Source organism: Chiloscyllium punctatum, chromosome 13 (assembly GCF_047496795.1).
Source record: "Chiloscyllium punctatum isolate Juve2018m chromosome 13, sChiPun1.3, whole genome shotgun sequence".
Classification (NCBI taxonomy): Eukaryota; Metazoa; Chordata; class Chondrichthyes; order Orectolobiformes; family Hemiscylliidae; genus Chiloscyllium; species Chiloscyllium punctatum.
In genome coordinates, this window is record NC_092751.1 from 59,683,889 (window position 1) to 59,706,301 (window position 22,413).

The 22,413-nt window shown below is 45.0% G+C and overlaps 1 long non-coding RNA gene across 7 annotated transcripts in view; it reads right to left on the reverse strand.

Moving 5' to 3' along the window:
- Positions 1–6,279: 6,279 nt before the first annotated feature.
- Positions 6,280–22,413, reverse strand: part of LOC140484543 (uncharacterized) — a 40,249-nt gene continuing 24,115 nt past the window's right edge. For 2 of the 7 annotated variants that reach the window (XR_011962274.1, XR_011962268.1), the window contains 6 exons: positions 21,936–22,044; positions 20,608–20,750; positions 16,553–16,659; positions 10,735–13,318; positions 7,579–7,680; positions 6,280–7,021 (listed from right to left, as the gene is read on the reverse strand). This is a non-coding gene — a long non-coding RNA (uncharacterized lncRNA). The remainder of the gene's footprint in view (positions 7,022–7,578; positions 7,681–10,734; positions 13,319–16,552; positions 16,660–20,607; positions 20,751–21,935; positions 22,045–22,413) is intronic. The other 5 variants (XR_011962271.1, XR_011962270.1, XR_011962272.1 and 2 more) reach the window with 5 other exon arrangements.

Below are 22,413 nucleotides of genomic sequence, written 5' to 3' on the forward strand. Positions count from 1 at the left end.
CTGGGAGGCCGCGCTGTCGGTTGGCTTCGAGTCATACAGGCTGGCGTAGAAGGATTTGCTGATCCTCATGACGTCAGCCTGAGATGACGTTACTGAGCCATCTTCTTTCTTCAGGCTGCTGAGCACGGAGCTCTCTTTGTGCACCTTCTGGAAGAAGAAGCGTGAGCACGTCTCGTCCTGCTCCACCGAGCGGACCCTGGACCGGAAGATTATCCTGGAGGCCTCCGAGGCAAAGAGCGAGGCTTGCTGGCCCTTCACCTCCTTGAGGTCCTCCGTGACATCGACCCCCATCGTCTGATGAGGGTGTCGCTGGCCCGGCAGCATTTACTGCCCATCCCTAATTACCCAGGGGGCAGGTAAGAGTCAACCACATTACTGTAGGTCTGAGGTCACAATGTTGGCCAGACCAGGTAAGGATGGCAGCTTCATTCCTGAAAGGGCATTAGTGAACCAGATGGGTTTTTCTGACAATCGATTAATGGTCATCATTAGACTCTAATTTCACAAGTTTTTTTTATTGAATTCAAATTCCCCCATCTGCTGCAATAGGCTTTGAACCCAGGTCTCCAGAACACTATCTGGGGTTTTAGATTAACTGTCTCGCGACAATACCACGAGACCAATACTTCCCCACATCGCTGTCCATCTGCACAGAGTGAGCAGTGATTTTCTGGTTCATCAGAACTGGGTAATCACACATACGTTTGCTCAATGATTGCAGGAGTTGGATGTTGATTGGCTATTGACATCCATCTCCGAACCATGTTTTCTGGGGTTTGTTTCTGATGATGATTGGAAGCATCATCAGTCTTGTTATCTTTTGGGGATAAAAACAGTTTCAATTAGCTTTCTGCTACATGCATGGCAATCAATTCTATCTCACAACTCTCAGGCAGATTAGTTTCTTTTGAAGGGCTCTCCATCTCCCCAACCTCCTTCATCCTCACCTCCAACAATACAATAATCTCACAGAGTCTCTTTGTGACTATGAATGAGACAATCTGATCAGCTGCTTCTTCCCCAACTCCTATGTCAAGTTGGATCTTAAACTCCCCTTGCTGCAGTTGTGGTCCTGCATCATTGTACAGTGTTTCTTGTATTTCGTGTCTTGGCCTATCAGTGTTCATGATACTGCATGTATTATATGGGGCCAACAGTGTAAGAGTTTAGCTCACTCCTTCCAAGAACTGCAGTAGAATTGTACTCCAACAAATCTTATACAATCAGGGCGCCGCATATTCCCCAACTTGCCTCTTACCATCAAACCAGAGTATCAGTCCTCATTCAACTGAGAGAATTCAGGAAGGCATGTCGGTAAAAGCAGCATGAATACCTAAAAATGAGGTGTTAACCTGATGAAGTTCCCAAAGAGGACTACTTGTGTTGCAAACAGCATAAGCAGCAAGTGATAGACCAAGTGAAGCAATCCGGGAAACAACAGAACAGATCTAAGATTTGCAGTCCAACCAAATCCAGTTGTGAATGAAGTCAGAGCACAGCTGGAGTTCTGAGGACAGTTCTCTTCAAGATATTAACCAACAAGAATGTCAAACTGGATTAATTATCATAAAACTCAAGTCCGTTTGATATTCATATATTTACAATCAGTGTTCAATTCACCAAATATAGCTGAAGGTAAAGATAATCTTCAAGTAATTGTCACAGTGGAGACATCTGAAAACTTGGTCAGCAACTTTAAGCCTGTTGTGTTTAGAAAGTAATATTTTTAAAGAGATTTTAAAAAGTAAGGTGACTTGAGTATAATGGAAGAAGTTGATTGGTAGGTAGCTGATAATGTTGTTTTAATCTGAAGTTAATTTAGGATGTGTTAACAAATAAACACATGGTAGGGAATCCCAGCCCCATGGAGTGCACATCCAGTTCCAAGTGGGAAAACCAGGACACGTCTTGTGTGAGCGACAACCACAAGAACACGGAGGTGACATGGGAAATATCAGCAACAATCATTTGACTGCAGTTAATGTACTGCACACACTTCTGATCCCCTTATTCCAGGGTTACTGTGATCACACCAGAGAGGATACACAGGAGATTGATCAGAATGTTTCTACAATTGGAGAATTTCTGCTCTGAGGAAAGGTTGGATAGGCTGGGGATGATTTCCGAGGAGGATGAGCTGAGATTTAATTGAAGTGATAAAATGCTGAGGAATCCAGATCGAGTGGATAGGAAGGAGCTATTCATTAACTGAGAGGTCAGAAACTGAAGGATTTAGATTGAAACAAATTCCCGGAAAGAAGGGGAGGGAAGAATTCATTTCACTCGGAGATGGTGGGGAGCAGGAACTCATTGATGGGGTGGCAGAGGCAGTAACCAGCATCACATTAGAACAAAAGAACATGGATGTAACTGAAATGCTGGAACATGCAGGGCCGTGGATTAAAGTCTGCAGAATGGGACCATTGTGATTTATTTAACATTTCTCCAGAATATTAAACTCAAGTCCAATTTGAGAATTTATGAACATCATCCGACCTGAATTCCAAATGTCAGAATAAATTTATCAGAAAGTTACAGCACAGATCGAGGCCACTTGGCCTATCCTGCATGTGTTGGCTGTAATAGAATGACCCAGGCTTTACAGCGTTCTGTACTCACCAATGAGAGCAACAATTTCAGACTGCATACTCTGCCCTCTATGTTGTTATAATCTGCTTTTTCAATGTATTTCTTTGACAGCTGCTCACCTTATTTCCTTGTTTCTTTCCCAGCCCTAACTCCATTCCCCATGGACTTGAGGGACTACCATTTCTGTAATTTAATCTCTCCTGCCTTCCCCCATGTGACAGACTGTCTTTTTGTCCTTGTCTCCCTCCCACCTTGCTCACAGTTTCTTGTTTCAGTTCTGATGGTTTCCAGACCTCTGTGACTTCACTGCGCCCCCGGGTCAGTGGCACGAGTTTTGAATTCTCTTCCTCATGAGATAATTGGAAATTTTTCTGGCTGCAGTTACCCCCAGATTTTATTTTGAAAAATAAGAGGATTTGCGTCAGAGTCAAGTATTTCTGAGCCTTCATCCCAAAATCGTGAGCACTTAGACATAATATGTGTTTCTGTGGGTGCTCACTCAATCCTTTCCTTCAGTTTTACATCATTTCACACTGTATGTGAGGGTGGGAATGAATGTGTAAATATAAATACTCCAACCGAAACCCCTCACAAGTCAGGAACTGTTTCTGGTACTAGCATCACTCACAACAGGAAAATAAAGGTTCAGTCACAAATCTGACAGAAACACAGAGGTTATAATCACCAGGAAAAACTTAACAGCTTAAAACTCTTAAGAAAAGAGGAGGCTGAGAGACAACCTGGTACAAGTAGGAAGCTTTGTGTCTGTGTTTTCAGAGATTTGAGGTTGAAATCATTGGGTTGGAACCATGTTTCATTGCCCCGGGTCATCAAAGGTGCTATCTAAATGTGCATCTTTCTTTCTGCCTATCTGTCTGAGTCAACAATCAGATGGATATGTCATTGTCTGAGTGTTTTCCCAAATCCCTGATTGAATCTGCCTCCCCCACAATCTCAGGTGCCAGCTGCCTCTAGTCCACCCACATGGGCATGTTGAAGAGCATGACAGGAGAATGGATTGAAACCGAGAGTTCAATGCCAGAATTAAATAGGAAGACGGAAATAAACGGGAATTTTGGATCCCACGGGATACAGACTCCAGGATTCGTCCTTGTGTGCATTCCCGCAGTAACACAAGACAGCATTCCATGATGAGAGTTAAATCCGGGTGGCAGTGGAGGGAGCCACTGAACATGAGCAGGTTTCATTCAAACACAGGAGGTTTGTTCAGTCAGTAACAGTGTGTTAGACATGGAGGTGAAGTGAGCAGTGAGGGAAAATGTTACCACAAGCTACAGATGGATAACTTTCATTGGAACAGGAGGAAACCATTCAGCCCTTCAACCCTGCTCTGCCATTCAATATTTCATGGCTGATTTGTGGCCTAAGTTGCACTGTTCAAAACCTCCAAACTCATCAATAAACTCCTCTGCAACAGACAAGATCAATATTAAAAAAACGAAACATCTTCAAATGCTGGGAAATCAGGAACAAAAACAGAAAATGCTGGAAAAAAATCAGCAGATCTGGCAGCATCAGTGGAAAGTGAACCTTTGGGTCCAGTGACCGGTCAGGTGACAACCTGCAGCTGACCATTCTGCCTTTTCTGTAACACTCTCTGGAGCAGGTTCTGGTGCGAGGGGAATGAGACTGTCAATAACAACTGAGAAAATATGAGGATGTGCTCAATCAGAATAAAACACATTTTGGTCTTTCACCTTTAATTCAACTGCAAAAATTATTCATTATCATTTTGGAAATAAGATAATAGGCCAGAAATCATCTCTTCATGTCATTGGGTCTGAGAAACTGTTAATTCTGACCTGGTCCTGCCTACATGTGAATCTAGACACTGAATAACGTGGTTGAATCTGAACCATCTCCTGGGCCGTTAGAATGGATGACAAATGCTATGCCAGCAAGTGATGCCATGATCCTACGAACAAACAAAACAAATCCAATCACTGTGGTTACTTGTGAACTCGCTGGTGTTATTGGAATAGGACGAATGGGAAGGTTTTTGGGGTAAATGGAGAATAATAGCATTCAGTGAGGTGATCCTTTGGAGAGCTGATGAGCCAATAAGCCTCCTTTTGCACAGTAACAATTCTGTGAATATTTCATTCTGAGCCCTCTAAGGAAATATCCGGGCAGGGTTTGTAAAGAGGTCAGATTGAATGGGGGTCTTGGAGAACACAAGGGAGACACAGGTACAGAGAGCTTTTGGGATGGATTAAATTATATTTTATACATTTGCATAGTCATCAACATTACAACAGTTAAAACTGGCAGTGCAATTAGAGCAGCAAATACATATTAAACTTTTATGCAGATAAAGGGGATGCTGGGTAAAGATACCGTAGTTAGTGTTTATTTTATTCCAGGCACACCAGTCTAGGAGCACATCCTTCTTGTATCTATCCTCTCGAGCTCTTGAAGATTTTTGTTCCTTTGAAGTGTTTCATGTTTAGATACTCCAGAGAAGACAGCTTCAAGCTCCTCAATCTCTCCTGTCAGGGCAATGCTGCTGTTAGAATTCAATTCACTGGTGCATGTTCCTGGCTGCTTCATGGACTGGAACTGGAAATTGAGACTGAAAGGTTACTGTGTAAAATATCTTCAATGGTATTGCCAGACGTGAGTGGTTTTAGGAAAATGACCTTGACTGACGGGCATTAAGTGTCAGAGCACTTCCTGTTGTGGGGCATCCTGTTTAGATTCAATCTATTGATAACTATTAGAACTGACTTGCACTGGCTCCGTCAAAGTGGTCAGAGCATTATGGCTGTCATCGAAGGTGGTAACAAACATCCCATGGGTTAAAAATCGTAAATGATCGAGTAGGTACGAGGTCTGATGGCACTGTTGGAGTATTGATGTTGTTGTTAATCACATTAACTCGGCTGGAGTTGACTGAATTTATATTGTCTCTTTCTGAATCTCAGGATCTCTCTCTGGGCAATAAGTCTCCACAAACAGCAACGTGACAGTGAGCAGGGATCATGTGTTTTGATTTAAATTGTGACTGTAGCACTGCTATGGATCAGCCATGGGAAATACAGTGTTACAAGGGTGGAGTGCTCCAGGTGGGATGCACTTTGGATGGTTGGTGGAATTTGATGGGCCAATTCTCTCCTGCCACACAGTTGGGATTCTATTCTATGATTGAGGATAAAGCAGGGTGTCCTTGGAGAAGGAGCATTTGGTATGTATCAATGCTCTCGATGCCTTTTGGTAGAGGTGGGCATCGCAGGGGATACAGTGCTTTATCTCCACTGCTGCCCCCTCACCCCTAACTCTACATTGATTTGGTCCATTCCCAATCTGTCATTTGTAATGGTTTGCTTTGCCCGTAATGAGCTTTGTTTGTAAATATTCAATTGGTTACACGGGTGGTTTACTGCTGGTGATTATATATTGACAAAACCCAAAATGGTGTAATGATGAATGTGGGAAGGTTGCTCAGCTTGTGTGATAACATGTTTGGGTAGGAGAAAAGGGGGGGAAAAAGAACACTTCATAGCTCACAGAAGGAGAACTGAAAAGCAGTGAAATCAAACCAAAAGGTTCAGACAAGGAGGGAATATTTCCCTGGAGCTTGAGTAACTGGAAAGTGATGGTGTCCGGGAATAGACAGGATTTTGTTTTACAAGGCGTTTAATATTTTTAAAAACTGTTATATTCAGATAGTTTCATTTCTTTTAGTTTTATTTATTGTGGAATAAATAGCTACAATATTTTAAAACCAAATTCACAAACCTTGTGTTAAAGACAAGTGTTAAATAAAATCCATCCAACCATCCCTCACTGAAAACTGATGTGGACGTGCAATCTCCTGGAGAATCCCTGCCCCCTTCTTCCTACCTGGTAGATTGCAGCAGGAGGCCATTCAGCCTTTCAATCCTGCTCCACCATTCAAGGGGAAACAGCTGACCATCCAGCTCAATCTCCTGTTCCTGCTGTGTTCCAATCCTCTTTCATGACTTTAACTCGAAGAACTATATCCAAGTCCCCCTTTGGCTTCACTGCCTTTTGTTCCAGTGGTGTTGTGGTGTTACTGTGTGGGTGTAGGCAGGGGTAATGTGATGGTACTGCCTCCTGGAGGATGCACTCAGCCTCCCTCTTCATCCTGCAGGAACATCAATTGGGCTTCAGCAACGAGAGTTAGAAACCGTTTCCAGGATATGGGCATCACTGGCTCAGCCAGCATTTATTCCCCATCTCTCGTTACCATTGAGAAGATGGTAGTGAGCTGCTGTCTTGTACCATTCACAGTCCATTTGGCGCAGAGAGACCGACAATGCTGGGAGGGAGAGTGTTGCAGGATTTTGGCTGAGTAATTCTCCATCTTTGGTTCTTCAAATTCTGGGTAACTTTATCATGATCGGCAAATGATGTTGAGATTTCAGTCTGCAAATCTTCATCTAGCACTCTGTGTAAAGGAATATGTACAGATTAGAAATTCAGAACAGACAATTCTAGTTTCTCTGGAATATCGTTTACCCCTTTCTTCCCCCAAAGCTGTAACCCTCCAGCCCACTTCCTCTCTCCCACCATTCTGACTCTACTACCCCCTAATGTACACCCTCCCCATTCTCATGGAGTTGTTGATAAACAGGTCTATGCCACCACTTCCCATCCTTGGTTAGACTCTGCACCCTTTCTGGGTTCATTTCCTTTCCCTTCAGTTGCTGCAAGTCAATAATGTAACAGCAGAATGAAACAAAAGGAAACAGAAAGGGAGGTGGCAGATCCTGGACAGAAGAGGAACCTTCAGTCTGGGAGAATGGGTCAGATTCTTCTTTGTTTCTCATTGGTAGATTCCAGTGTTATGACAAGTTGGGAATGTAACTTGGTCCCATGTGGGTGTGGTTGACACTTTGACCCTCCAACAGATCAATACTACAAGCAAATGCGTTCCTCCTCCAGACAATCAGAGTGTGAAATACTTTCCACCAGTTACCCCAAAGCACATGCTCCAAAGCTCACCTACATTCTGTACTTGTGCAGTGCCAGGTTTACCCACAGACGTGCGGTTCCTGCCTCGGAATTTGGGAGTGCAGTCCTCATGCAGCCACTGGAGCCCTGTCTCTGGAACGTGAATGAAAAGTGTGAATGGAGGATGTTCTGTATCGGATCCCCATTCAGACACACAGGACATGTGAGCTGTCACTGGGATTTACTGAGACATTAGCTTAGACAACCTGATTTCTGATGTAAGGAACATAGATTCAGCCAACTGGGGGATAGGGAGGTTAATAAGGTTTTAAGCAGAGGTGGCTCAGTGGCTAGCACTGCTGCCTCACAGCGTCAGGGACCTTAGGCGACTGTGTGGAGTTTACACATTCTCCCCATGTTTGCATGGGTTTCGTGCAGTTCTCCAGTTTCCTCACACAGTCCAAAGATGTGCAGGTTAGATGGATTGCCCATGCTAAATTGCTGACAGTGTCCATGCACGTGCCGGTTAGACAATTAGCCATGGGAAATGCAATGTTACAGGGAACGAATGGATCTGAATGGGATGCTCATCATAGGGTTGGTGTGGACTCGATGGATGAATACCCTGTTTCTGCACTATTGGGACTCTATTATATTCTCATGAGGAAGAATGTACTTGTCTCGATGTGTTGTGAATCTGTGGAATTCCCCATTCAAAATGCAGAGGATGCCAGGACAATGAGCCAATTTAATGAAGAGATACAGACATTGAATTTGCAATGAGTTGAAGGGTGAGAGAGAGCAGGAGGGAAAATCCAGCTGAGACCGAGCTGAGCTCAATCATCACCGTATTAAATGGCAGAGCTGGTTCAAAGGGCTGCATTGCCTCTCCTGGGCCCAATGCTTATCTTCTTACGGTAATAACTGGAAAGCTGAATCCAAAACTCATCATCTTCACCGAAAGAGATTTTCGGAAAATGACAGATAGTCAGGTGGATTAGCATTCCAAGCTTAGATAGTGAGGAAGCGTGTAGGAAATCATAATTTAGCAATTTTAAACTAAGGGGAGACAGTGATTTATGGTTTTAGATTGTGTCGTATATTCACACCGTCCAGAATACTCTGTTGTGAATATCTATCCTGTACTTTATTACAAAGCCAAGATCTCTGACAATGAAAACCAAAAGTCCCAGGAAACATCGCCTCCCCTCGTAATCTGATAAACAGACTTGTGATAAGTCTGGTTGAACTTAGAACACAGATGGAAAGCTGGAAGATTAGATCCACTCCCAAGATCCAGTGCTTAAACAAAAGGAGACTACAATAGGATGAGGCAGGAGTTGGCTAATGTAGACTGGAAACAAAGAGTTTAGGGTGGGACAGTTGACGGACAGTGCGAGAATATCAAAGACATTTTTTGAAGTGCTCAGCAAAATTATATATCAGGGAAAAGGAAGGACTGTTGGAAAAAGGAATAATCTGCCGTGGGTGGCTCAGGAAATAAGGGAGTCTATCAAACTGAAATAGAATGCATACAGATTGGCAAAGACCAAGGAGAAACTAGGAGCTTAGAAAAACTTTAAAGATCAACAGAAAGCGAGATAGGATTGGGGGAGAAAAGTGAATGAGTAGCTATCCCCAGGGCCAGAATAGCAGTTTACACTGCTAGAGGGGAACCTATTGTGTGGGGAACACATGGCCTCTGGAATTGTTGAAGCACTTAACTGTTACCATAGAGATAATCCTGATTAAATTAAAAATCACAGTACACTCCAAAAGCTTGTACTTCCAAATAAACCTGTTGGACTATAACCTGGCGTTGTGTGGTTTTTAACTTTGCCCACCCCACCACGGGCTCCTCCACATCAGAATCCTGATAGAGAGCTCCACTGAAACTGAAGTGCCTTTCAGATACTTGAGGGAGCCACGGGGGCGTGGGGGAGGGGTGTGTGGTTTAACCACAAAGTGCTGAACTGAACTAGACTTTCTAACTGTCGTTGCCATGGAGATAATACTGAGAGACAGTCTCCATTCAAAGTCCCAAACCACAATGGGAGCGGCACATCGGACAGGTGGGGAGTTACCTGATGCTGCCTGGAGGTGTTCTGCATGTACACTATCCAGGTAACTGCCATGTCTCATCAATAAAGACTCAAAGAAGACCTCTCCCAGTTCTGTGCCTAGTTATTCCTATCCAGCAGGGTTCAGGAATATGAGTACACAGCAGTCAGTCTTCACAGTGGAGGATACGAAGAGCATGGCAGTAATGGATAAGGAGACTAAGGAGGGTGAGGACCTAGATAATAACCATTATTGTGAAAGAGAAAAGCTAATGGAGCTAAAAGTAAACAAGTCTCATTGCCCTGATGGAATACATCCCAGGATACCAACAGAGTTAGGGGGAGAAATAGCAAATGCACTTAGAGTTATAGAATCCGACAGCAGAGACAGGCCCTTTGGCCCAAACTGGCCCATGCTGATCAGAATGTCCATCCATACTAACCCCATTTCCCTGCACTTGGCCCATTTGCTTCTGACCCTTTCCTATCCATGTATTTGTCCAAATGTTTTTTACCTGTTGAGAGTGTTCCTGCCTGAACCACTTCCACTGGCAGCTCATTCCATATACATACCACCCTCTGTGTAAAACAGTTGTCCCTCAGCTTCCCTTTTATTCTTTCTCCTCTAACCTTAAACTGATCCAATCAAGCCGTCTAATCCTTGAGTTCCTGGGAAAAAGACTGAGTGCATTCACCTTATCTTTGCCTCTCATTGTCTGATACACTTCTAAAAAAGAACCCCCTCAGTTTCCTCTGCTCTAAACATAAAATCCTCACTTGTCCAACCTCTCCCTATAACTCAGACCCCTGAGCCCTGGCAACATCCTTGTAAATTGTTCTGCACTTCTTCCAGTTTAATAACTGAAACCTACATTACATTCATCATATTTCCAGTGTTTCCCCACAGCGCTGGAACCGACGTGACAACGCCAATGGATTACAATCCATGATCGAGAATGAACCCCTTTACAACAATCCCGTTTTCATAGTGTTTCCCATGGTGCAGGTATCCTTGTGTCTTTCTGGTGACATGGTTAATTAAAGTCTTGTCCTTCTACAAAGCAAAGTTGTGGCTTAATTGTTCCTGGGAAATGTGCCATGAATTTCTAGACTTTCAAAAACAAATGAAACCTCTCTCCACACTCACCATGCTGACATGGACTTGGCTGTGTCTCAGTACTTTTGCAGTCACACCGAGATTTGAAATATTCGCCCACGGACAGAATGCACACCTTTCCTTCCAGATGAAAAGGCCAATGATATTCAGATCGGCACCGATCAAGTAACTATCAGATCTGAACATGAAGTTCAATTTGTATTTCTCATCCGCAACTCCACCCTTTCAGTACAGTACAACAGAGCACACAAGTTACCACTGTTAATACAGGAAGAAAATTCATAAGACAATTGTAGTATTAAACTGTAGTTTCCTTGTTCCCCCAAAGCTTTAAACCTCAGTCTCACAATTTCTCTCTTCTGTGAACTGAAATCCAAACCCATCCCCCCACTCCTTTCCTCCACACCCAGTTCTCACACACTCTCTCTTCGAATTCAGTTTCCTAGCTCCTGATGAGAACCATCCTGCATACACTGCTTCCTGCACACTCTGGCCAAGACCCATCTGACTAAAATGAGCCAAATTAGAATTCTAATTGCAGGCCCAACCTTGTCCCTTTCCATAACAATCCTGAATCTTCACAAAAGAGTTCTGATAACTTTCTGCAAAACGCTGCACCACTGATCGTCTGATCACATGTCAGGGGAGCAAGAGAGGGGCCATTCCCCTGGGTCCTGCTGATAGATTAACCCCTCACACCCACAGCCTCCTTCCCAGGCACAGACCTATACTGCACATACTCCCACAATTGGCCAGCACTGCACCCATGCACTGGTCTCCCCTCCTACAGCACGTGCTCCCGATCATACAAGAGTCCTGGTGATTGACAGTAGCTGCTGCCCAATATATCAGAATCCCTACCGTATGGAAACAGGCCCTTCGGCCAAACAAGTCCATACCGATCCTGCAAACAGTAACTTACACAGACCTATGCCCCCTAATGTAACCAATACGATGGGCAATTTAGAATGGCCAATTCACCTGCCCTGCACATCTTTGGATTGTGGGAGGAAACCTGCTCAGACATGGGGAGAATGCACAAACTCCACACAGACAGTCGCCATGGCCGGAATCGAACCTGGGAACCTGGTGCTGTGAGGTAGCAGTGCTAACCACTGAGCCGTCTCTGTCGATGGGAGGGGGCGGGGCGGGAGGACTGGGTGAATGGGATTGTGAACAGTGAATGAAAGTGGAGGACACTGGAGGATGGACAGGTCAGTGAGGGACAGGATCAGTGCAGCAGCAGGAGGGGATCCTGGACAAACTGAGCAATGGGAGAGTCTGACAGGAGAGAAACTACAGGAAGGTTCTGTTTGGAGGCTCAGGCAGGGACAGCTGGGAGACAGTATGGCCTGGAGGCTTGGGCAGGTTTACTAATCAGCCTCTTCAAAGATGCTGTTACTCAACTCTGAGCCTCATCCTCCTAGTCTAGAGGTAAGGACACTTACACTATTTCCTGGTGGGCAAGGGATACTGGGACTGCCTTTCAAAAGGAACTCCCCTGTGTTGGTGACATTAACAAGACTCAATACAGACTCACTGACAAAATGCTGGTGTCCTTGAACTTCATTCAGAATATTAACACCTATAACTGGGCAACGCAGACCCCAATGTACAGAATTAAATCCTGGATACTAATAACAGCTTTGTGCATGGGAAATCATATCTCATGAATTTGACTCAGTTTTTTTGAAGAAGTAACAAAGAGGATTGCTGAGGTCAGAGCATGGACATGATCTACATGGACTTCATTAAGGTGTTCGACAAGGTTCCTCATGGGAGACTGGTCAGCAAGGTTAGATCGCATGGAGTACAAAAGTGGCCCGAAGGTAGAAGGCAGAGGGTGCTTTTCAGGCTGCAGGCCTGTGACCAGTGGAGTCTCACAAGGATCGGTGCTGGATCCACGACTTTTCGCCATTTATATCCATGATTTGAATGTGAACATAAGAGGTATTGTAAGTAATTGGCAGATGACACCAAAATGGGAGGTGGAGTAGCAGGGAAAAAGATTACCTCAGAGTAGAAGAGGATCTGGATCAGATGGGTGAATGGACTGAGGAGTTCAGTTTAGAAAAATGCGAGCTGCTGTATTTTGGAAAAGCAAACCTTAGCAGGACTTTCCAGTTGTTGTGGTTCTGTTCGCCGAGCTGGGAATTTGTCTTGCAAATGTTTCGTCCCCTGCCGAGGTGACATCCTCAGTGCTGGGGAGCCTCCTGTGAAGCGCTTCTGTGCTGTTTCCTCCGGCATTTATAGAACATAGAAGAATACAGCGCAGTACAGGCCCTTCGGCCCTCGATGTTGCGCCGATCAAAGCCCACCTAACCTACACGAACCCACTATCCTCCACTATCCTACACTAACCCACTATCCAATGCCCGCTTAAATAACCATAAAGAGGGAGAGTCCACTATTGCTACTGGCAGGGCATTCCATGAACTTACGACTCGCTGAGTGAAGAACCTACCCCTAACATCAGTCCTATATCTACCCCGCCTTAATTTAAAGCTATGCCCCCTTATAGTGGCCTGTCTCTGCCGCTTCCGGTTGTCAGTTCGAGCTGTCCACTGTAGTGGCCGGTATATTGGGTCCAAGTCGATGTGTTTGTTGATAGAGTCTGTGGATGAGTGCCACATGCAGTGGGGGGGATAGAAAAGGGTGGCACAGAGACAGATGGGGACAGAAAGTGGGTTTAGAGAGGAGGGGAACAGACAGGGGGAACGGGGGGTGTGGGTAGAGACCGACAGAGGGAGGGGGGAGAGACAGACCGGCAGATAAATGGGGTGGGGGGGGGGAGACAGACCAACAGGGGGGAGAAAGAGAACAGACCGTCGGGGGGTGGGGGTACAGAGCGTGGGGAACAGACAGAGTGGGAAGATGGAGAGTTATTTTGTAGATCTAAAACTCAACCCAGTTCCTGTTTTCTCATCCTGACCTTAATTCCCTCCGAAGAGCTCAGAACAACTGCTTAGTTCTTGGAAAGTAGAGTTTCAGAGAGATCAGGTGCTGAACATGGCATATGGGACACTAACATTTAATGGAATGTGCTGACCAATAAATGGACTCTGGTTCGATTCCACTGTCTGGGTGGTGTTTGCAAATTCTCCCTGTGTGTCTACGTGGGCTTCCACTGGGTGCTCTTAATTTCGTCCCACAAATCCAAAGACATGCAGGTTAGCAGGATGAGCTTTGGGTAATGGTAGGTTACAGAGTTAGGGTGGAATGCTGTTCCGATGGTTGGTATGGTCTCACAGGCCGAAAGGCCTGTTTCTACACTGTAGGGATTCTGTCACTGAGTATAGGGATTAGGAGGGCACGTTGTGGCTGAGTAGGGCATTGGTGAGGCCAGTTTTAGAATACTGTATTCAATTGTGGTCTCCCTGATTTCAGAAAGATGTTACCAGAATAGGACTCAACCGCTTAATGACAAGTTCCTGGGAAGTGTTGACAGACAAACAGACCATGCAGTGTGGGTTGATAGTTCCTTGAAAGTGTGGTTGAAGGTAGACAGGTCGGTGAAGGTGGTGTGCGATATGCTAGTTGTTATTGGGCAGTGCATTGAGGATAGGAGTTGGGAGATCATGTTTACGTTGTACAGTTTATTGGCTCGGCCACTTTTGGAATCCCCAGACTGCTTTCAATTCCAGTCTCCCTGTTATAGGAAAGATGTTGGGAAACTTGCAAGAGTTCAGAATGGTTTTACTAGGGTGTTGCCAGTATTGGAACACGTGAATCATAGGGTGAGGCTGAATAGGCTGAGGCTATTTCCCTGCAGCACTGGACACTTTAGGTAGCTTTATTGAATTTTATAAAATTATGAGGAGCAATGATAGGGTGACTAGTCACGGTTTCATTCTTCCCAGGGTAGGGGAGTCCAAACAAATGTGAATCTTTTTTCCAAGGAGGAAATGACAAATTCTAGAAGAGAGGGGGCAAGTTTAAAGGATATGAAAACCGAACCAACTGAAGATGCTGTAAACCAGGAAGAGAAACAGAAGTTTCTGGAAAAGCTCAGCAGGTCAAGCAGCATCTGTGAAAAGAAATTAGGGTTAACGTATCTGAGGAAGGGTGACCAGACCCGAAACTTTAACTGATTTTTCTTCACAGATGCTGCATGATCTTCTGCGCATTTCCAACAACATCTGTGAATGTTTAAAGGGAGTTGTTTGGAGTATATACCTGAGAGGAACTTTATAAAGAGCGAGTGAGACCACATCTGGAGTAATGACAGAAGTTTTGGTCCCTTTATTTAAGGAAATACATCATTCCATCAGAGGCATTTCACAGACAATTGACTGGGATGAACCCTGGTTTGCAGGGATTATCTTTTAAGAAAAGGCTGAAGACGTTGGTACTCTACTCACTGGATTTGGGAAGAATGAGAGGGGATCTCATTGTAACATGCAGGAGACTTAAGGAGTTTGACAGGGTAAATACTGAGAGGATGTTTCCCATCATGAGGGAGTCCGGAACCAGATTCTGGGTCAGTCACAGAATCACGGGTTCTGTTTTGGATTCGTCAAGTTTAAGGCAACACCGACACAGGTGAGGGGTTTCAGTAGCAATGGAGCTGGGGTGAGGTGGAGACAAGCAACATTTAAGAGATTGGAATTCCTGGTGTTTGTGATTGCGTAGATGTGTGATCAGAAGGTCACCTTGGGGTCAGATATGACAGCAATATTGTCAAGAGTGTGGTTCTGCCTCAGACAGTTCCCAGGGAGAGGGAGGGGCTCAGCAGTAAGGGAAAGTAATTTGTAATAGCAACTGAAGGCAAGGGGTTTAACCATTGCAACGTTCCGTTGCAGGAAATTGCAGCTAATCGCGTAGTGGGAGTGTGATGAGCAGTTTGATAACTGAGTAATGGAGAGGGATGATGGGGAGGGAGAGCTGGGCATTGTCAGTGTACATGTGAAACCTAACACGGTGCTTTTGGACAATGTCACCTCCTGGCAGTGTGTAGGTGAGAAACAGGAGGGACCAAGGAGAGATCCTTAAGGGACACCAAGTACAAGGAATTCAGAAAGGATAGGGAGAGTCAGGATGGAGTAGGTTTTTGCAACAACGGTGGGGTCAAATACTAGTTTGTAGCAGAATAGGAGAGAAGGACATAACCAGAAAAGACAGACAGGTAGAACAAGGAACAATATCTGTGAATTGGGGAGGGGGAGTGATGAGGAGGAGGAGCAGCCCAACTCCAAAAGCACTATTCCTACATCAGTGACATCACCCAACTCCACCCTAGTCTCAGCCCATTTACTGAAATACTCGTCCATCCTTGTGTTATCTCCAGACTTCATTATCCAAACACACTCCTGGCCAGCCTCCCACATTCAACTTCCATGTAATCTCAAGAGTATCTAAAACCCTACTGCTCAAGTGCTCACTTGTACCAAAACTTGTTGATCCATCAAAAGGCTCCTATTAACAAGCAACAATTTAAAATTCTCACCCTTGATGTAATTCCTGGCTGTGAACATCCCTGTCTCCCTGCACCACACAACCTGTGAGACCTCGACAACTCATTTTCTTTCAGACTCCCAACGATGTGTTTATTCATTGCTTCACCTGTCTGGCTGTTTCTACTGTTGCCAAGGCAACACGGTCTGGAATTCCCACCCTAACCCCCTCAGACCTGCTTTCCTCCTTTAAGGTATTCCTGAAAACCTGCTTATTTGGCAATTCTTTTGATCACTTGACCTCATATCCCCAGCTGTGGCCTTATGTCACAAGTTCTCAAGCATATGTCTATGGAATTATAAACATGATTAAAAAAAAAACAACTGTTGTTGATTTGCACACATATTGTCAATTCTTCACTGTCGCTGAGTGAATAATCTATAACAGCTCTTACCCAAACACATTGTGGGAGCACCTTCACCACACGAACTGCAGCTATACAAGGAAGTCAAACATCACCTTCTCCACAGGCAATGGGGCTTTGGCACTGATCACTGGTATCTGTGGACGGAGAAACACAGTTGATATTTAAGGGAGTGCAAAATGCATTATAGGGAGGGAAAATGGTGCAGAATTTGGGATTTTTAAATTTGTGTTTTACTACGTGCACTAAGCTCTGGAAAACCTCTTATCCCATACCATGAAAATCTCCTCCTCTTCCTGGTCAATGTGCCTTTCCTTCCCCCTGCCCTGCCCTGCACCTCCACACATTTCCAAAGCCTTGGTCACAACAACACTGTGCTGTCAGTGAAGTTTATCATGTGGTTGAGTATTGCCCCGCCCCTCATTCATTCTGATTGGTTGAAGGACCAACTAGCACCTCTAGCCCCATTTCCCCCACTCTTATTGGTCCTGCGCTGACATCAATAATCTGATACAGAATGTGGGCTGGAGCATTCTCAGTGCTTCCTGCTTTTGCTGCTGTTCATCTGGTATGAGAGAGAGAGGGCTCTTCCCTGTTTCTCCAGATGTCAGACAATAACAACAACTACCTGCATTGTATGGAGCCTTTCACATTGACAAATTTCCTAAAATGCTTCACGAATGATGGAAATGTTGATTAAAGAGAACGATTTTTAGATACATCTTTAAGGCGGAGAGAGGGAGTTAGGGAGGATATTCCAAAGGTTTGTGTCCTCGGCAGCTTCAATCGTGGAGTGATATAGGTGGGGAACAGCTCACAATGGAGACAGCTAGTGGCTAACCATAAGTTGGATTAGTGGTGCTGTAAGAGCACAGCAGTTCACGCAGCATCCAACGAGCAGCGAAATCGACGTTTCGGGCAAAAGCCCTTCATGATTCCTGATGAAGGGCTTTTGCCCGAAACGTCGATTTTGCTGCTCGTTGGATGCTGCCTGAACTGCTGTGCTCTTCCAGCACCACTAATCCAGTATTTGCTTTCCAGCATCTGCAGTCATTGTTTTTACCTCAGTGATGCTAACCATAAGTTAACAACCTCATGTCGTAGCCCCCTACCCCACACACCAGTTCTCACAGTCTGCCATTACACACGACCTATAGTTAGCCACTAACAGTCTCCATTAACAGCTAATTACCCTCCCCCAGACAGATTGTTATCCACTCCTTTACCCAACCGTTCTTCTCACTCTATCCCCACCTATCCTTTACTCCTTTTATCCTCCCCCCACACTAACTTCTGCACATAAACTGACTTTTTTTTCTCAGTAACCTCTGCCCTGAGGAAGGGACACTGGGTCTGAAACTTTAACTCTGATTTCTCATCACAGATACTGCCAGACCTGCTGAGCTTTTCCAGAACCTCCTGGTTGTTGTTTCTGATTTACATCTTCTGCAGTTCTTTTGGTTCTAATTTACCGGGAGTTTATAATTCAGGTCCCACAGCCTCTGTCCCAGTCTCTGCTGTCTCTCCCAACCCCAAACAGTGACACTGCACCTGCACAGCTCATGGACAGGTGCTGTCTTGCTGGCCTCACCCCTCACTCACTCCCATTGGCTGCAGGACCACACAGCCTCTCCTCCTATTGGTCTGGAGCTGCCGTTAATTCAGCCGGCGCCGATTGAGAGGTGAGTGGAGGGCTCCTCCCTCTCTCTGCCCTGGGATGAGCTCCATCATTTACAGTGAATGGGGCAGTATCACAGAGCACAGGGCCTGGGGGCTATTCAGCCCATTGGGGATGTACTCTCCCCCTTTGGAGATGCTGCAAATCTGTCCCAAGTCCCCTCCCATGTGCCCACGGCCCCCCAAATCTTACCTTAAAAAGTAAAATTCCAAGTCTGTTTCAGAATACCTGCCGAATCTGTGTCGTTCAGACTGTTCCAGATGCTCAGAACTTACTGAGGAAAATAGTGTTCACATTTTCACCTTGTATTATTTGCCAATTACTTGAAAGTAGTTACTACAAATTGTGACAGTGTGAACAATTCCTCTCTCTCTCTGCAAATTCAAGACCTTGGAACCAAATCTGCACCAGGTTGAAATCACTGCTTCACCTTCTCAGCTCCAAGGATATTTATGTTTGCTTCAGCTAGCTCTCCACAAAATAGAGGAATGCATCTTAATTTATTAGGATCAAAGAAACAGACCTTCGGTTCAACTCGTCCGTGCCAACGAGGAATCCTAAACTAATGGATTCCCATTTACCAGCTATTGGCCTGTATCCATCAAAACCCTTCCTATTCATGTACCCAATTGGAAGCCTTTTAAATGTTGTGATTTTATCAGCCTCCACTACTTCATCTGGTAGCCCCTCCCATACACACACCACACTCAGTTTGAAAACGTTGCCATTTAGATCCCTTTTAAATGTTTGCCCTCTCAACTTAAACCCATGTGCTCTAGTTTTGGATCCACCTAACCTGTGGAAATAGGACCCCGGTTGCTCACCTTATCCACACCCCTCGTGATTTTATAAATCTCCATGCAGTCACCTCTCAGTCTTTGACTCTCCAGAGAAAATAGCCCCAGCCCATTCAGCCTCTCCCTATAGGCCAAATCCTCCAATCCTGGCAACGTTTTTGTAAATCTTGTCCAAACCTTTTCAAGTTTCACAACATCCTTCCCAGAACAGGGAAATTCAAACTGAAAACAGAATTCCAGAAGTGGCTTAATCAATGTCCTGTCTAGCCACAATATGACATCCCAGCTTCTGTATTCAATGCATTGACCAATAACGGAGAGCATTAATGGAGTCCCATTTGCCAGCAGTTCACCCTTATCCCTCTAAATCCTTCCTCTTCATGTACCCAATCAAATGCCTTTTAAATGCTGCAATTGTACTAGCCTCCACCCCTTCCCTCTGGCAGCTCATTCAATACTTGCAATGCCCTCAACATGAACAAGATGCCCCTCAGATCCCTTTGAAATCTTTTCCCTTTCACATTAAGCCTGTACCCTCTAGTTCTGGACCCACTGAACTTGGGAAAAAGTCCCTGACTGCTCACCTTATCCATGCCCTTCATGATTTTATAAGATCACCTCTCAGTCTCCAACCCTCCAGGGAAAATGTTCCCAGCCTATTCAGCCTTTCCCAAGAGCTCAAACCGTCCAATCCTGGCAAAGTCCCTGCAAATGTTTTCTGAAACCTTTCAAGTTTCTCAACATTATTCCAAGAACAGGGAGAAAGGAACTGAAAACAGAAATCCAGAAGGGCTGTAATCAGCGCCCTGTACAGCCACAATATGACGTTACAACAGCTGCATTCAATGCATTAACCAATAACGGGGAGTGTACAGAATGCTGCATTTACTACCCCGCCTACCTGTGACTCTACTTTCAAGGAACTATGAACCTGCACTCCAAGGTCCCTTTGTTTAGTAATGTTCCCCAAGACTTTACCATTAAGTGTATAAGTCCTGCCCTGATGTGTCTTTCCAAAATACAACAGCTCGCATTTATCTAAATTGAACTCCGTCTGCCATTCCTTGCTCCAACGGCCCATCTGATCAAGATCCTGTTGTAGTCTGAACTAACCTTCTTCACTGTCCACTACACCTCCAATTTTGGTGTCTTCTATAAACCTACTGACCATACCTCATATATTCACATCCAAGTCATTTATTTAAGGGCCCAATATCCATCCTTGCAGCACACTGCTGCTCACAGGCCTCCAGTCCGCAAAGCAACCCTCCATCATCATCCTCTGTCTCCTACCTTCAAGGCAGTTTTGTATTGGCTTGCTCTCCCTGCATTCCATGTTATCTAACCCTGCTAACCAGTCTGCTTTGTGGAACCTTGTTGAATGTCCACATAAACAACATTCACCGCCTGGCTTAATCAATTTTCTTTGTCACTTGTGCATGTACAAAGCCACATTGACTCTCCCTGATCATTCCTTATCTTTCCAAATAGATGGATATCCTGTCCCTCAGAATCCCTTCCAACAACTTGCCTGCCATTGACTTCAGGCTCACTGTTTTCTTGTTCCATGGCCTCTCCTTACCACTTATTTTAAAATAATGGCAACTCACCTGTTGCTATCAACGATACAAATACCTCAGGAGAGGCCCAACAATCACTTCCCTAGATTTCCAGAAAGTTCCAGGATACACCTGATCAGGTTCCAGGGCTTTATCCACCTTGATGCGATTTAAGACACCCAGTCCCACCTCCTCTGTAACATAGACACTTTTCAAGTTATCACTGTTTATTTCTCCAAACTCTCAAGCTTTCATATACTTGTCCAGCAAAAAAATGACATGAAATATTTACATATCGTTCGCACCCCCTGTGGTTCCATAAACAGCCTTGTTGACCTTTAAGGGGTCCTATTCTCTGGTCCAGTTAATCTTTTGTCCGTGATATATTTGTTTAATCTCTTTGGATCCTATTTCAGGACATCCCAGAAAGGCCTACTTCAAGGACCGTAATTTTCCTCTGACTTGATCAACAATGCCCTCCAACACATACCCTCCACTTCCCTCACCTCCGCCTTTACCCCACCCCTCCAGCCACAATAAAGAATATTACCCTGCGGTCTTCACCTTCCACCCCACTAATCTCCAGATACAGTGCATTAACCTCTGTTATTTCTGCTACCTAAAGTCAGACCCCACCACCAGAGACATATTTCCCTCCCCCAACCCTATCTGTGTTCCGCAGAGACCATTCCCTCTGCACCTCCCATGCTCGGTCCACACCCTCCCACCAACCCACGCTCCACACCCTTGACCCTCCCTTGCCGCCATGGGAAATGTAAAACGTGCGGCCACACCTCCCTCTGACCTCTGTCCAAGACCCCAAAAGGATCTTTTCACATCAGGCAGAGATTTGCCTGCACATCCCAAAACCTCATATACTGCATCTGGACACTATGGGAAATTTAACGTAGTTTAACTAACCTACATATCTTTGGACTGTGGGAGGAAACTGGAACACCCGAAGGAAACCCTCACAGATACTGGGGAGAATGTGCCAACTTGAACACAGACAGTCACCCGAGGCTGGAATCAAACCCAGGTCCCTGGTGCTGAGGCAGCAGCACTAACCACTGAGCCACAATACTGTGGGATCGTTGGTGCTGATGTGCTGCCCCACTGATACCTCAGTCACTCACCCTGCCTCATTTCCTAAGAGGCAGTGATGACGGAGTGAAATTATCACTAGACAGTTAATCCAGAGACCCAGATAACGTTCTGGGGACCCGGGTTTGAATCCCATCACGGCAGATTTTGGAATGTGAATTCAATAAATATCTGGAAAAAAATAATCTAGTGACGACAAGGAATCCATTGTCAATTGTTGGAAAAACCAATGTGGTTCACTCACGACCTTTAGGGAAGGAAAATGCCATCCTTACCTGGTCTAGTCTGCATGTGACTCCAGATCTATAGCAACGTGGTTGACTCTTAACTGCCCTCTGGGTAAACGCAGCAATAAATGCTGGCCGAGCCAGTGACTGCCTCATCCTGTGAATGAAGAAAGAAAACAGGTCAGGTTTTGTTCCTTCTCTAGTAGGTCCATCCTCCAAACTGAATCTGAAATGTTCTCGTACACACTGAACAAATACCTTTCCATCCAAGCCCTTAACACTACAGCACTCATAGGCCATGTTGGTAAAGTTAAAGCCACTTTTCATTGCATCCATATTATTCTTACAGATAATGGATGTCTCCTGGTAAAATTGTGTCTCAATTCCCTGCTGAGTATTGGGAGAGAGTCTATAATACATCCCAGTAAGATGGTCATCCATTTCTTATTTCTCAGTACCAACCAAATAACTTGCCTGGAGGTACTCCCAGGAATATCCTCCTGAAGTCCAGCCATAATGTTATCCC